The 16,256-nt window shown below is 45.8% G+C and overlaps 1 protein-coding gene across 3 annotated transcripts in view; it reads left to right on the top strand.

Moving 5' to 3' along the window:
* The first annotated feature begins 5,862 nt into the window (after positions 1-5,862).
* Positions 5,863-16,256, top strand: part of TCHP (trichoplein keratin filament binding) — a 99,064-nt gene continuing 88,670 nt past the window's right edge. For 2 of the 3 annotated variants that reach the window (XM_075320043.1, XM_075320046.1), the window contains exon 1: positions 5,863-5,922. The gene's annotated coding sequence lies outside the window, so the exon portion shown is untranslated. The remainder of the gene's footprint in view (positions 5,923-16,256) is intronic. The other variant, XM_075320044.1, reaches the window with a different exon arrangement.

Here is a 16,256-nt window from a genome sequence, read left to right on the forward strand (position 1 = left end):
GCTCCAGCTGGTCTTCCCAGGCCCTCTGTCCACTGCCCCAGGTTCGGTGGGATATCGAGCAGGCCTCCCTCTGCTGCTCAGGACCAGGACGGCATTCCATCCTGTCAGCAAGCTTCACTCCGACTCTCTGTTTCCGGGTTACATCAGAGAAAGTCCCTTCTTCCAGCCACTCCTGTGGGGGTGCATTATATACTGTTGCCTCACCCGTCTTTTTCTTCGTCCCGTCCGCCGCATTTCACAATTGAGCAATGAGTGGGGTTCTCCTTCAGACCGCACTCTTCTGGGTTGACCGTCAGTCACCAGACCTCCCGGGGGTGAGCCACAACTTCGCGCCTTTGCGTCTTGTCTCCACTCACGATGGGCTCATTGCTCTTCCCAGGTGAACTCCGCCATGTTGGCTTCTCTCAGCCGCACATGGACAGCAGCCCTTCTTTTTTGCTCTGCCGTGCGCACAGGGCCAAAGTACGAAAGTTCATCCTGCCAACTACGCCAAGTTGTAGAGTGGCTTGATGAGACAGTGGTAGTCATTTGTGCAGGAGCTGCCAGCCTGCAGTGCAGCCGTCTGGTAACCCCTTGCCTCCCGGTTGTCACTCCACTGCAGGGATGCTGTTGCCACAGTCCACGCTTGCACTGAGTCAATAAATCAGACACAGATATATTCTCTTCAAACAGCTAAACTTTACTTGAATTTTTTACAGGGCTATTGAAGGGGTTATTGCGACAGCACTCCTCTGCCTGTGCTTCTGGCCAAAACCTGCTTTTCTCCTCTAAGAGCCCACTGACCTTTAGTCTCGGAGGGGATTTCGTTGGATTTTCTATCCAGGAAAGAATGGATGCCACCCCGACAGTCCGGACTTAACCCCTCTTCTGGTTATGCAGTTCCAACAGTCCTCTCATGAGCAGAACCCCGCATGTCCGGGATCAAAGAGTTGACCCATAGAATCTGTTATTAAAGTATATTTTGGCTTGTTCCCCCTATCTGTGGACTCTTCTGCTCTCCTTCTGCATCCTGTTCTATTGATACCCTATACTTCTCCTGCCACTTAACCCTTTTCCTACCTACCAAGGTGCCAGGACGCTGTCACTAAACCCCATTACCACCTGGTGGCCATTTACAAAATGCATTTTACAGTTAATTATGTCTGATGAACCTTCTGGAGGGGGTGGCGTAGCCTTGACCCCCCTACACCCAGACTCAGCTTTTTTTTTTTTATTTAACTGATGGAGTGCTGCCTCTAATCTAAGTCCCTAGTACCTATTCTTATACTCACCCTGCACCGATTTCATCTTTTGTCACTGCTGCACCCATCAGTCTCCAGCAGTTTGTGATCTGCTGGCTGCTCCAGTTGCTTCATGGAGTGAGCTGGAGGTCAATCTTCAATACAAGTCTGTGAGAGTGTCATGAAGTTTTGCGCAAAACCCATTGTGTGAGATGGCGGCATCAGACGCTGTCCACACCACAGATTCTGTCACTTCACGCTATGGTTTCTTTGATGTTTTGAATCACACAGGCAGGCTCAGGCGTCAACCAGCTGTGTACTCATTAATGGTCAGGCTAGCAAGAGTTAACCTCTGCTAGCCTGCTGGTTACCTCTAGGATCACATGTTGTTGGAAACTTATCACATTTACTCCCCGCCTTTTTCAAAATGTCAAAATGGTGGAAACTGTCTTCGATGCTGACTATAGTTTATTCCTGTGTTGGTCTATGTGCTGTTGTATCCGAGTCCTGCCGGAGATTATATCACACGGTGCTTGGAATAGTGGAATTCTATCGTTGTCTTGTTCTTTCCTCCCTGCTCTTATTTTCTTCCTTACCTCTTATTATCCTATACCTTTGTGTGAGCCTGCTGTGAGATAGAGTTTGGTTTCCCTTGTTTGTCTATCTCTGTTGGTTTTATCACATTGCTTTTCCAACCCTCTCCTGTGGTAGAGGGGGTAGAGGGTAAAAGATAAGGGATGGTCCGGAAAGTGGCTTAGACATCCTTACCTTCAGAGGTAACTCTGAGATAAGGGATAGCTAGGGTTCCCCTCGTCTGAGGGCCCGTCTAGGATCCTCGATCCCCTGCTTTGTTTTGGCCTCGTTCGGGCGCTCTTACACTTGTATTTAGAGCTTGTGACATAACTTCTGACTTTCACCCAGTCATAAGCTGCAGTCACAAGATGAAGCCACGGAACTGGAGTGCTGGGGCCGCCGCTGCGGTCTTGTATAGGCCGCTGGCCCTTTCAATCACCCCATGCGCTGCTTGTGCGAACCAATTGGCTTTCCCGGTGGCCAGTGTCAGCGTGCTCAGCTGTGTGTGCCCGACCTTCTGCCCTCCGGAGCGGTGTGTCCGCCCCCTCTGACCTCTGGAGTGGTGTGCCCGCCCCTCTGCCCTCTGGAGCGGTGTACTCGCCCCTCTGCCTTCCAGCACTGTGAGTCCGGCGCCTGCCCTCCAGCGCTCTGTGCCTCATCCAGTGCTTTGTGGCCTTAAAGTTCTGTGTACCACCCCCCCAGAGTTGTGTACAACGCTTAGTGCTGTGTCCCCCCCCACCCATGCTGTGTATCACCCCAGTGATGTCAGGACTCTGCAAGTGCTGTGTGCAGCCCCCCCAAGTGCTGTGCAACCCCCCCCAGTGCCGTGTGCCCTTCCAATGCTGTGTATCACCCCCAGTGTTGTGTTCCCCCAGTGATGTATGTGCCGCCTAGTGATGTCTGTGCTCTGAAAGAGCTGTCAATGCCCCCAGTGATGTCTGTGCTGTCCCAGTGATGTCTGCGCCCCACTGTGATGTCTGTACTTCCCCCAGTGATGTCTGTGCTTCCCCCAGTGGTCTGTGCTCCCCCCAGTGATGTCTGTGCCCCCCCCCAGTGATATCTGTACTCCCACCCCCAATGATGTCTGTGCCCCCACCCACAGTGGTCTGTGCCCCCAACCCCAGTGATGTCTGTGACCCCCCCAGTGATGTCCGTGCCCCCAGTGATGTCTGTGCCCCCCAGTGATGTCTGTTCCCCCAGTGATGCCTGTGCCCTTCCAGTGATGTCTGTGCTCCCCAGTGATGTCTGTGTCCCCCAGTGATGTCTGTACTCCCATCCCCAGTAATGTCTGTGCCCCCACCCCAGTGATGTTTGTGACCCCCCAATGATGTCTGTGCCCCCCCAGTGATGTCTGTGCCCCCCAGTGCTGTCTTTGCCCCAACCCTCTTGTGATGTCTGTGCCCCCAGCCGCCCTTGTGATGTATGTGCCCCCAGCTCCTCTTGTGAGGTCTGTGCCCACCCAGCCCCTCTTGCGTTGTGTATGCCCCAAGTCTGTGACCCCCCCAGTGATGTCTGTGCCTCAACCCCTCTTATGATATCTGTGTCCCTGTCATGCTCCCGGGAGCCCGGCACCGCCTGTCACTCACCGGTCCGGTCCCCGGGTCTCCTGTCAGCGGCTGCTCCACCCGTTCTCCCTCCTGTGCATCCTCCATGCTCCCCGTCCGCCGGTCCCGGCGTCCCGCGGCGGTCCAGGACTCAGCTTCTGCCTCACCAGCATCTCCCCCACTTCCCCCAGCACGTCCTGCACTGGTCTCCGGCTCTCGGGCCTCGCGCATGAGCACTAGGGCGCGGGCGCGCTCACTCACCTCTTCTTAAAGGGTCAGCATCACTGAAACAGGATATGGCTGATTACAGGTACAGGGTATATAACAACTTCCTTTTCTTGTGGGCGGTGCCTGTTCAACGTGTTCTTGTAGCTAGGTGTTCAGGTCCCTCTGTGCATCGTACCCAGGTTAACCCTGTCTCCCAGGAGTTGCCCCGGTGACCACTAGCTGTGGATCCCGCCATCTTCCATCAGCCTTTACCCGTCACCGGTCCTGGATTCCATCTGGTCACATCAGCCTGCACGTTTCGCTGCACCCAGACCCCGACTGTTGTTACCACTCGGCACCTGTACCCGGTCCCAGTCATCAGTCCTGCACACGGCTCCGTTGGACCAATAGCCATATCCTGTACAGACTTCTGAAGGACACATACTCCGAACTCTCATGTCCCGGCTACTGTGTATCTAGGCCCTCTGGGGGGGGGGGGGGGTGTGACCGGACAGTCCCTGTATAGGGGTTTGCTCCTGGTTGCCTCTCTGGGGGAGTCCGGTGCATGGCCCCGTGGATCCACCTCCAGGACGTTACAGTTTGAACAGGCCAAGGATCCCGTCGGAGCACAAGCGTCCCAGCTGGCCGGATTACAACAGGAACTGGTGCAACAACGTGAGACTCAATCTCGCATGCTGTCCTTTATCTCGTCAGTGGATACCCGTTTGAACAATCTCCAGGCAACAGCCACCAACCTGTCTGATCAGAACACGGCGACGACTTCAGTAGTCGTTTCCTCTTCGGCCTCGAAACTCCGCCTTGCTGCTCCGCCCCGATACGCCGGGGACCCCAAGAACTGTAGAGGCTTCCTGAATCAATGCTGCTCCCAGACCTCTTTGTCTCTGATCAAGCAAAGGTGGCCTTCCTGATGTCCCATCTGGAGGGTGAAGCATTAGCCTGGATGAATCCCTTGTGGGAGAAAGAAGATCCGGTGACTACCAACATCCACGGAGTTCTAGAGGCCTTCCGCAACAGCTTTGACAAACCTGGTCGTACCACCACGGCCGCTTCTTCGCTCCTTCGGCTACGCCAAGGTTCCCTGACGGTGGGCCAGTATGCCATTCGGTTCCGTACACTTGCCTCTGAGTTGGGTTGGAACAACGAGGCATTGACTTCTGGGAGGGCCACTCTGGCAGCATTAAGGAAGAGTTGGCCAGCCGTGATGTCACTTCTACCTTGGACGGCCTGAGGATTAATTTCACAACACATTGATAGGCAAATTAGGGGGGGGTCTCCAAATGTGACATAGTGCCCGTTAACGATTCCACAATTTTGCAATCAGCAAGGTAAATGGCGTTCCTTCCCTTCCGAGCCCTGCTGTGCTCCCAAACAGTAGTTTTTCACCATATATGGGGTATCACTGTACTCAGGAGAAATTACACAACAAATTGTACAGTACATTTTCTCTTGTACCCTTGTGAAAATGCAAAATTTGGGGTGAAAGTAACATTTTTGTGGGAAAAAGTAAAATTATCATTTTTTTCCTTCCACATTGCGTTGGTTCCTGTGAAGCACCTGAAGGGTTAATACATTTCTTGGATGTGGCTTTGAGCAGTGTGAGGGGTGCAGTTTTTAGAATGGCGTCACTTTTGGATATTTTCTGTCACTTAGGCCTCTCAAAGTCACCTCAAATGGGGTGTAGTCCCTAAAAAATACGGTCTTGTAAATCTCGAAGGAAACATGAGAAATTGCTGATAAACTTTGACCCTTTTAAACTTCCTAACAAAAAAAAAATGATGTTTCATAAATTGCCATTACTGATGTAAAGTAGAAATGTGGGAAATGTTATTTAGTAACTGTTTTGTGTGACAGAAGTCTTGGATGAAGGGCATAACAATTAAAAGGTTAAAAATGGCAAGTTTTCTTATTTTTTTTTTTTAAATTTCCGATATTTTCACAAACGCAAAAAATATCATCCTAAATTTACTAACAAGAAGTATGTCACAAAAATAACGTCAGAATCACCGGGATCCGCTGAAGAGCTCCAGAGTATCACCTCATGAAGTGACAGTGGTCAGAATTGGAAAAAATGGCCGGGTCAGGAAGGTGAAAACTGGCTGGGGGTGAAGGGGTTAAGGCTACATTGCAATCCTGATCCGGTCTGGTAACTGGTGTGCCTGGTGAGATCAGCCCCGGTGTCTGCTGTATGCACGTGTATGGCCGGCGGCTAATAGGGCACTAATGCTTCCTAACGGTCTCCCCCGCCTCAGCCAGCAGCGCCGCGCCACAGCCGTCTCCATAGCGACCGGAAACACCGGAACAGGAAGTCAGTGGCTGCTAGTGGTGCTGGCCGTTATAGTTCCGTGGACCGGAGAGAGGTGAGCGGCTGCCAGCATGGCGGGATGGTGCGGGGCAGTGTGAGGGCTTGTATATGATACATCATGCTGTACTGAGCCGGATAGAGCAGTGCGATACATATAGACGGGGACCGGTATACACCTGTATAATGTACATGCTTTGTGTATATTGTGCTGTACTCATCTGTGTACACCTGGATATTGTATATACTGGCGTATCCTGTACTTATCTGTGTATTGTACATACTTTGTGGTATATACCGGTGTTATATTGTCCTGTACTATTACAGCTTTGTGTTATATACTGGTGATATACTGTATTGACCTGTGTACACATGCATAGTGTTCATATTTTGTGGTATATACTGGTGTAATATTGTGCTGTACTGATCTGTATATGCCTGTCTAGTGTACATACTTTGTGGTATATACCGGTGTTATATTGGGCTGTATGTACTGATCTGTGTACACCTGTATATACCGGTGTTATATGTGTCATCTGTGTACACCTGTATAGTGTACATACTTTATGGTATATACTGGTGTTATATTGCGATGTACTGATCTGTGTGCACCTGTATAGTGTACATACTTTATGGTATATACTGGTGTTATATTGCGATGTACTGATCTGTGTGCACCTGTATAGTGTACATACTTTATGGTATACCTGTGTTAGGCTAGTTTCACGCTTGCATTGGGTTGAATCCGCTGGGTCCGTTGCTGCATCGTTTTGACGCATCCGTTATTTTTGTGGTGTCAACGGATGCAACGGATCCGTCTAACGGAATCCGTCGGTTCTGTTTTTTTTTTCTTTTCATTTTTCATTCTGGGCATGCTCAGTAGAAATTAGCGGAATCCAGCAGCAGATTCCGTTGTTAAGCACTTGGCAACGAAATCCGCTACGATAGGGAAACATTAAAAAATTTTAACGGAAGCAACGGAATCCGCTGGTCGGCATCATTTTTACGCAAGCATTTAACGTTACATGCTGCGTTCCTTCCGCTCGGCGGAAGCAACGGAGCGTTGGCCAACGGAAGCAACGCAGGTACTTTTGGCGCAATCTGTCATCAATGCAAGTCTATGGGAAACAGCGGAATCCGTTAACGGATTCCGCTGTTTCCCAAGACAGCGGATTGCGCAAAAAAAAAAATAACGCAAGTGTGAAAGTACCCTTAGATTGTGCTGTACTGATGTGTGTACACCTGTATATTGTATATGCTTTGTGTTTTATTCCGGTGTTATATTGTGCTGTACTGATCTGTGTGCACCAATATAGTGTATATACTGGTGTTATATTGTGCTGTACCGATCTGTATACGCCTGTATATTGTACATTCTTTGTGGTATATACCAGTGTTATATTGTGCTGTACTGATCTGTATACGCCTGTATATAGTTTGTGGTATATACCGGTGTTATATTGTGCTGTACCGATCTGTATACGCCTGTATATTGTATATAGTTTGTGGTATATACCGGTGTTATATTGTGCTGTACTGATCTGTATACGCCTGTATATTGTATATAGTTTGTGGTATATACCGGTGTTATATTGTGCTGTACCGATCTGTATACGCCTGTATATTGTACATTCTTTGTGGTATATACCAGTGTTATATTGTGCTGTACTGATCTGTATACGCCTGTATATAGTTTGTGGTATATACCGGTGTTATATTGTGCTGTACCGATCTGTATATTGTATATAGTTTGTGGTATATACCGGTGTTATATTGTGCTGTACTGATCTGTATACGCCTGTATATTGTATATAGTTTGTGGTATATACCGGTGTTATATTGTGCTGTACCGATCTGTATACACCTGTATATTGTACATTCTTTGTGGTATATACCAGTGTTATATTGTGCTGTACTGATCTGTATACGCCTGTATGTTGTATATAGTTTGTGGTATATACCGGTGTTATATTGTGCTGTACCGATCTGTATACGCCTGTATATTGTACATTCTTTGTGGTATATACCAGTGTTTTATATTGTGCTGTACTGATCTGTATACGCCTGTATGTTGTATATAGTTTGTGGTATATACTGGTGTTATATTGTGCTGTACCGATCTGTATACGCCTGTATATTGTACATTCTTTGTGGTATATACCAGTGTTATATTGTGCTGTACCGATCTGTATACGCCTGTATATTGTATATAGTTTGTGGTATATACCGGTGTTATATTGTGCTGTACTGATCTATATACGCCTGTATATTGTATATAGTTTGTGGTATATACCGGTGTTATATTGTGCTGTACCGATCTGTATACGCCTGTATATTGTACATTCTTTGTGGTATATACCAGTGTTATATTGTGCTGTACTGATCTGTATACGCCTGTATATTGTATATAGTTTGTGGTATATACCAGTGTTATATTGTGCTGTACCGATCTGTATACGCCTGTATATTGTATATAGTTTGTGGTATATACCGGTGTTATATTGTGCTGTACTGATCTATATACGCCTGTATATTGTATATAGTTTGTGGTATATACCGGTGTTATATTGTGCTGTACCGATCTGTATACGCCTGTATATTGTACATTCTTTGTGGTATATACCAGTGTTATATTGTGCTGTACTGATCTGTATACGCCTGTATATTGTATATAGTTTGTGGTATATACCGGTGTTATATTGTGCTGTACTGATCTGTATACGCCTCTATATTGTACATTCTTTGTGGCATATACCAGTGTTATATTGTGCTGACCAGATGCGCAAAACGATGAAAACTAATGCTAGATGAATGCATCATTGCCTTGCTCCAAAACCTAACATTTCTGCATACTAATCTGATTTGCTATGCATGCAGTAAGGTAAGGCTAGTTTCACACTTGCGTTGAACGGCATCCGTTGCATTGCGTTGTGTGACGGATGCACGGATGCGTTGCATATAATGACACAACGGATGCAACGGATCGCACAAAACAGCTTTTTTTTTTTACACTTTTACCGGCGGCAGACTATTGTGAACGATCAGCTGATCACCCGGCGGCCACCGAGAGACAAAATAAAGTTTCTGTGATTTTAAAAAAAAAAAAAAAAAAAAAAAATATGCGCATGCACAGTGAAAAAATAAAGGATTCCGCTGCTCAAAAAACGTTACATGCTGCGTTCCTTTTGCCCGGCGGAAGCAGCGCAGCGTCGGCCAGCGGAAGCAACGCAGGGACTTCTGTCACAATCCGTCATCCATTTAAGTCTATGGGAAAGAGCGGAATCCGTTAACGGATTCCGCTGTTTTCCAAAAGGGCGGATTGCGACTGAAGGTAATTAACGCAAGTGTGAAACTAGCCTTAAAAAAAGTCTTGTCGGTACCAACTAATACAACTGCGCATGAAACCAGTACTATCAGGATAATGATACTGAATAAAACCCGTACACCGAGCTCAACATTACGAATAGTACCACTATAATAACACTATGAAGGGGCTGTATAATACTCGCACCCACACATAAGATTAAGGACTCTTTCACACATCCATGCACTTTGATCCAATGTCGGATCATAATGCACAGACTAACTGAGGCTCTCATGACCTATGCTTCATATAAAATGACAAGTAAAAGGGTAACAATGTTCTAAACTTGTGACTTTCAGGCTCCATATGTCACCATCCACTATATCTTTGAGCGTGAGACTACCTTCATTTTATAGAGAATAATCTTGACTATCTCATACGTTAATTTCACTTGCATCTATTTTGTATACGATTAGTTATGCAGTTTTTGTGTCATGTTACTGCATTGTTACTGTTTTGCTCCTGTTTTTTTTTTTTTTTTTTTTTTTTTTTTTTTTTCTGCCCGTATACTACAAATTTTCAACCTCAAATTCTCACATTGCCTAATAGCTCAGTGTTTTATTAGGTTTAGAGCTGCTCGGATTCGCAAAAAACGGGACCGCTGGATCAGTGCTCAATAAAAAAAAAACAACCCAATCCGCTCCGGAGTCCGGTACCCATATAAGTCAATGGGGACCAGAATCCAAAGATTAAAAACATTGGTGGAAGGGATAGGGGGTAGGAGCTCACGCGGTATACTCACCAAGGCTGTGTCATGGTGGGAAACTACTTCCGGGTCACGCTTTTCCCTTCCGGAGCTGACAATTCAATTTTCACTGTTTTACCCACCCACCGGCGCGTGTAATTGGTTGCAGTTAGACACGCCCCCCCACCCTGAGTGGCAGCGTATCAGCTGACTGCAACCAATCACAGGCGCCAGGATGGCCGGTAGGCGGGGAAAGCAGTGCAAATGTTTAAGGGTCAGTATAGTGAGCGTACATGTAGACAGAAACACATGTGGCCCGCTCCTGTCAAGAGTGTGCCGGTGATGCGATGTCAGACTTGTGCGAGTTTGGCATGACATCACCCGGCACGGCCTGCCGCTCTCTGAACATGAGCATGCATGTAGACCGAAACATATGCGGCCGAGCCCCTGTCAGAAGAGTGTGCGACTGTGACGGGTGATGTGATGTCAGGCTCGTGCGAGTCCCTCACAAGTGACTCCAGCGTAAGAAAAACCGCATGCGGCTTTTTTTTTTTAATTTTATTTAAATAAATAATTTAAAAAAAAAAACGTGCGCCCCCCCCCCCCCCCCCCTAATTTTTATACCCAGCAAAGATAAAGCCAGTTGGGTGCTGGTATTCTCAGCCCGCAGCCACCCGGTATTGCCGCATCTATTAGATGGTTAGATGGAACAATCCCGACGCTTTACCAGTTCTTCCCGTTGCCGTGGTGCAGTGGCAATCGGGGTAATGAGGGGTTAATAACAGCGCATAGCTGCTAGTAAACCCTAGGTTTGTGATGGCACAGGCGTCCATGAGATACCTGCTACACTAACCTGTAAAGGAAAATAAATAAGTACAAACACAGAGAAAAAATCCAGGTGGAGGTCACTGAGTTCAGACCTGCATCTCCTAGCAGAAAATCGCAGTTTTTTTGGCCAAGAGATGCAAATTTGGTGCTGAAGTTTTTACACCATATTCCTGCACCCAATGTACACCTCCTGGCAAAAAAAAAGCGTTTTTTTTGCCGCCGTTTTGTGCGAGGAGGTGCAAATCATCTGTACCAGATTTCAGCACCAAATTTGCACCTCCTGGCAGAAAAAATAATTTTATTTGTATTTTTGGGGCAAGGGATGCAAATTTGGTGCTGAAATTTTTACACTATATTCCTGTACCCAATGTACACCTCCTGGCAAAAAAAAAAATGCTTTTTTGACTCCGCCAAGATAAAGTCAGCTGGGGGCTGTAATTCTCAGCATGCAGCTGCCCGGTATTGCCGCATCCGTTAGATGTGACAAGTGCCAGCTTTACCGGCTCTTCCCGTTGCCCTGGTGCGGTGACAATCAGGTAATAGCAGGGGTTAATAACAGCGCACAGCTGCTACTAAGCCCTAGGTTTGTGGTGGCACAGGCATCTATGAGATACCTGCATCAGGAACCTGTAAAAGTTAAATAGTTAATGAAGTTAATAAGTTAATAAGTTAATGAAAGTAAATAAGTACAAACACAGAGAAAAATCCTTTAGGCCTTGTGCGCACTAGGCGTTTTTTTTGCTGAGTTTTTAGCGGCGTTTTTTACCGCGTTTTTGTGCTGAAAACGCAGTGACATTGCTTCCCCAGCAATGTCTATGGGTTTTCAGAAGTGCTGTCCGCACACAGCGTTTTTTTGTAGCTGTGTTTTTGTGGTGACCACAAAAATAAAGCATGTCAATTATTTCTGCGTTTTTCACCCATTGAGTTCAATGAGAAGTTCAACAACGCAATGAAAAACGCATATAGCTGCGTTTCTATGACTAAAAACGCAGCTATAAACACAAGGGGTGGGCAGTAAAGTGACGTGTACAGGAAGAGGATTCCTTCTGTTGGTAAACACAGAAGCATGAATCCTCCCGGTACCGTCACCGCTGCGTCCACAACCCGCCCGGTGCCATGTCAGCTCCGTGCGGCGCCATGTCTGGGCGGGAGGTGGAGGCAGCGGCGAAAACCAAAGTGAACAGTAGAAAAAAAAAATGTCATACATACTCACCTGTCTGCAGGGTCCCGGTGCCATGCCCGCTCCCATCTCCTCCCGGTACCGCCGCTCTGGCTGTGTGCAGTCTCCCCGGGGCACGTACGAAGCTTGCAGGACCTGGCGGTGGATCACCTGACACATCAGCTGATCGTAATTCTCGCGGTGTCGCCGGCTTTTTCGCGGCCGGCTATCAGCTGATCCTGCCGTCAGGGGACTTCATCAGCTGATTACCAGCAGCTCCTGCAGCGATGGGACAGGATCAGACTCTCATCCGATCGCTGCAGGAGCTGCCGGTAATCAGCACAGACGTGAGTATTTATTTATTTTTTCTTTGCACTGATGCTTCAGCTGATTGTATAATCGGCTTTTATACAATCAGCTGCTGTGTGATGTGATTCACGTCCTTTAACCTGACATCATCTGATCGCTTTGCCTTCCAGCAAACCGATCAGATGATATTGGATCCGGATTGGACGGCGCGGGACCCTGACCCAGGATTACTGCGGAGGGGGGTTCTTTATTTCAATAAAGATGGAGTCACTAATTGTGTTGTGTTTTATTTCTAATAAAAATATTTTTCTGTGTGTTTTTTTTTTTTTTTTTTTTTTTATCATTACTAGAAATTCATGGTGACCATGTCTAATATTGGCGTGACACCATGAATTTCGGGCTTAGGGCCAGCTGATAATATACAGCTAGCCCTAACTCCATTATTACCCAGTGAGCCACCCGGCATCAGGGCAGCTGGAAGAGTTGGATATAGCGCCAGAAGATGGTGCTTCTATGAAAGCGCCATTTTCTGGGGTGGCTGCGGACTGCAATCCGCAGTGGGGGTGCCCAGAAAGCATGGGGACTCTGCATTGCGGATTCCAATCCCCAGCTGCCTAGTTGTACCTGGCTGGACTCAAAAATTAGGCGAAGCTTATGTCATTTTTTTTTTTTTTTAATTATTTCTTGAAATTCATGAAATAAAAAAAAAAAGGGCTTCCTATATTTTTGATTCCCAGTCGGATACAAATAGGCAGCTGGGGGTTGGGGGCAGCCTGTACCTGCCTGCTGTACCTGCCTAGCATACAAAAATATAGCGAAGCCCATGTCATTTTTTTTTTTCTTTTGGGCAAAAAACTCTCCTGCATACAGTCCTGGATGGAGGATGCTGAGCCTTGTAGTTCTGCAGCTGCTGTCTGCTCTCCTGCATACACTAGTTATGCAGCTGTCTGCTCTCCTGCATACACTAGTTCTGCAGCTGTCTGCTCTCCTGCATACACTAGTTCTGAAGCTGTCTGCTCTCCTGCATACACTAGTTCTGCAGCTGTCTGCTCTCCTGCATACACTAGTTCTGCAGCTGTCTGCTCTCCTGCATATACAATGAACATTTTGAAGAAGGAAATGACATCAGACCTTTTTTTTTTTTTTTTCTTCATCAACAATCTTTAATGGCATTGTGCACTGATTAAAAACGCAGTGAGCAAAAAACGCACCAAATCGCGGTAAAACGCATGTGTTTTTGTTGTGTTTTTTAGCCGCGGGTGCGTTTTTTGAGACAAAAACGCACAAACGCAGCGTGGAAAAAAACGCCTAGTGCGCACATACCCTTATTTGGAATAAAATACAAAAACACACCATCCTTCACCACTTTATTAACCCCCAACACTCTGCAGGTCCGGCGTAATCCACACAAGGTCCCACGATGACGCATCCAGCTCTGCTACATCTCATAGCTGGCAGCCATAGGAAACGACCGCTGGCTGTGAGTGTAGACAATGACTGAGCCACACTGAGCGATAATTGCAGGCAGACGCTGTCACAGGCTGGGGGCGCGTCTGACTGCAACCAATCACAGACGACAACACGGCCGGTGGGCGGGGAAAGCACGGAAAGCTGTACTGCACAGTACAAGAAGCGAACGCGCGACCTGGAAGCAGTTTGCCGCCATGACACAGTCTCGTAAGTATGAAACTCTCACTTAATTCCTATTTTCTTTATTTTTCAATTAATTTCCCCAGTGCCGGATCCGAATCATGCACCCGGAATCCCGGGTCCGGCACTGGGGCATCTTTTGAAACCGCACGGATCCGGAGTTTTACAGCCCTAATTAGGTTGATTCCCAAGTGAAAGGTCACTGGCTAGATTTGAGAAACAGCCCTGAAGAACATTTCCCATGAAAAGAGAAATGCATCATCCAGCTCATTGATTGTGGTCTGTCGATCAAGAAAATTGCCAGATTGCATCATGTGAGTGCCGTAACAGTTGGAAGAATACAAAATCAAAATCAAGTCCATCCATTCAGTAGCCATGGGATGGATGTCCGCGCAACATGTCGGCGTCAACAAGTTGCTTCAACACAAGCTCTGTTGTGACAGCATATACCTAATATTTTGTTGATAAAATTTACATTTTATTGATATACATTAAAAGCTTAACTCAAAACAAAAAAAAATGTTTTCACAAAGTGAAGGTTGCCAAAATAAAATTAAATTCTAGCCAAATTCTATGAGTCACTAGAGAGGTGAGGGAGATATGAGTTTATTCATCAAATGCCTTGAACAATTAGCACAAAAAAAAGAGAGGGAAGGGGGTTTCTTACCCTATTGGAATATATCCCTACCTGCCAATGGAGTTGATCCTTACTTAACCGATGCCTCCATTCCTCGGCGGCTCTCCCTCTTCCTCACCCTCACTTTGCCTCCTCAAATATAATCAATAGGCCTCATAAAACAAATATACTGTAAACAACCAATCATTTAATGTCTCAATGCACACGATTACCTAATTCCTATACATATATAGACATACACATAAGGATGTACAACGTTACTTCACACAAAATAGGAGCTTTATGTCTCCAAGATATGGTATCAGTTTGTATATATTTTTCTTTCACGAACTGTCCCTTAATCAACTTGCTCCTACCTAGCAATGGAGTACATCCTTATTTTTTTTTATTTTTTTTGATGCCCCATTCCTCGGCGGCTCACCCTTATATGCCCTATCACAGGGATCTCCTCTTCAATATGACAAATAATAAGGGTTTAAAATAGATTATCACTTGTCTGTCGTTTCTCACTGAAAGGTGCCTTGAGACATTCTATATATTCATATCAAACGATCTCGACGCGTTTCTCTCCATCCAAGTAATGGATGGAGTTCATCAGGAGATTTAACAAGATGGCATAATAGGTAATAATTAGGTGTAGCCTCCAGGGATCAAAATGGTATGGTATAATATGAGGCCTATTGATTATATTTGAGGAGGGAAAGTGAGGGAGAGCCGCTGAGGAATGGCGGCATCGGTTAAGTAAGGATCAACTGCATTGGCAGGTAGGAATATATTCCAATAGGGTAAGAAAGGTTAATAAACCCCCTTCCCTCTCCTCTTTTTTTTTTTTTTTTTTTTTTTTTTTGTGCTAATTGTTCAAGGTATTTGAATAAACTCCTATCTCCCTCACCTCTCTAGCTACTCATAGAATTTGGCTAGAATTTAATGATATTTTGGCAACCTTCACTTTGTGAAAAAAAAAAAAAAATTATATTGAGTTAAGCTTTTAATGTATATCAATAAAATGTAAATTTTATCAACAAAATATTAGGTATATGCTGTCACAACATTGAATTTTCTTAACCCTTCCAAAAACTTTTTTCTTCTTCAACACAAGCTCTATCACTTCTGGCACGACAAACATGGTAGTGGAGGTAGTTGGTATGCTTTGTAATAGTGAGATCACAAGCGTCTAGGCAAGCATTGTGCGATATACTTTACACAAATCTGGAATAGTGGCCCGAGAAAAAGTAAAGAACCCTTGACTTCAATATTTTAATAAGTAGCATGAGCTCGAGTCTGCAAAGAAGTATAAAAAGTGGAAATGGGTAATTTATATCGATGATATGAAAGTCAATATAATAGGGTTGGATGGGTGCAAAAGGGTCTAGAAGAAACAAAGGAAAAAGGGGCTAACTGATCAAGAAATTGAAGGAACTGTCAAGTGCGGTTTAGGAATAAAATGCTAAGTGAATAAACAAAAGATATATCCAATCCGTATTTGGTGTGACCACGACGCCTTTAAAACGCCATTAATTCTTCTATGTAAACGTACACATGGCTTTTGAAGAAACGCAGCAGGGAGGTTTGTTCCAGACAAGTGGGAGAACTAATTACAGATCTTCTTTGTAGGTGTGTGCAATTCTTTCTGTCTCTTTGAGTAATCCCATACAGACTCGATAATCTTGAAATCAGGGCTTTGTGAGGGTTGTATAATCACTTCCAGGGTTCTTGTTCTATTCGCTGAAGATAGCCAATGTCATTAAGAACTATATGTT

The sequence above is a fragment of the Anomaloglossus baeobatrachus genome, chromosome 1 (genome assembly GCF_048569485.1).
Source record: "Anomaloglossus baeobatrachus isolate aAnoBae1 chromosome 1, aAnoBae1.hap1, whole genome shotgun sequence".
In the NCBI taxonomy this organism is placed as follows: domain Eukaryota; kingdom Metazoa; phylum Chordata; class Amphibia; order Anura; family Aromobatidae; genus Anomaloglossus; species Anomaloglossus baeobatrachus.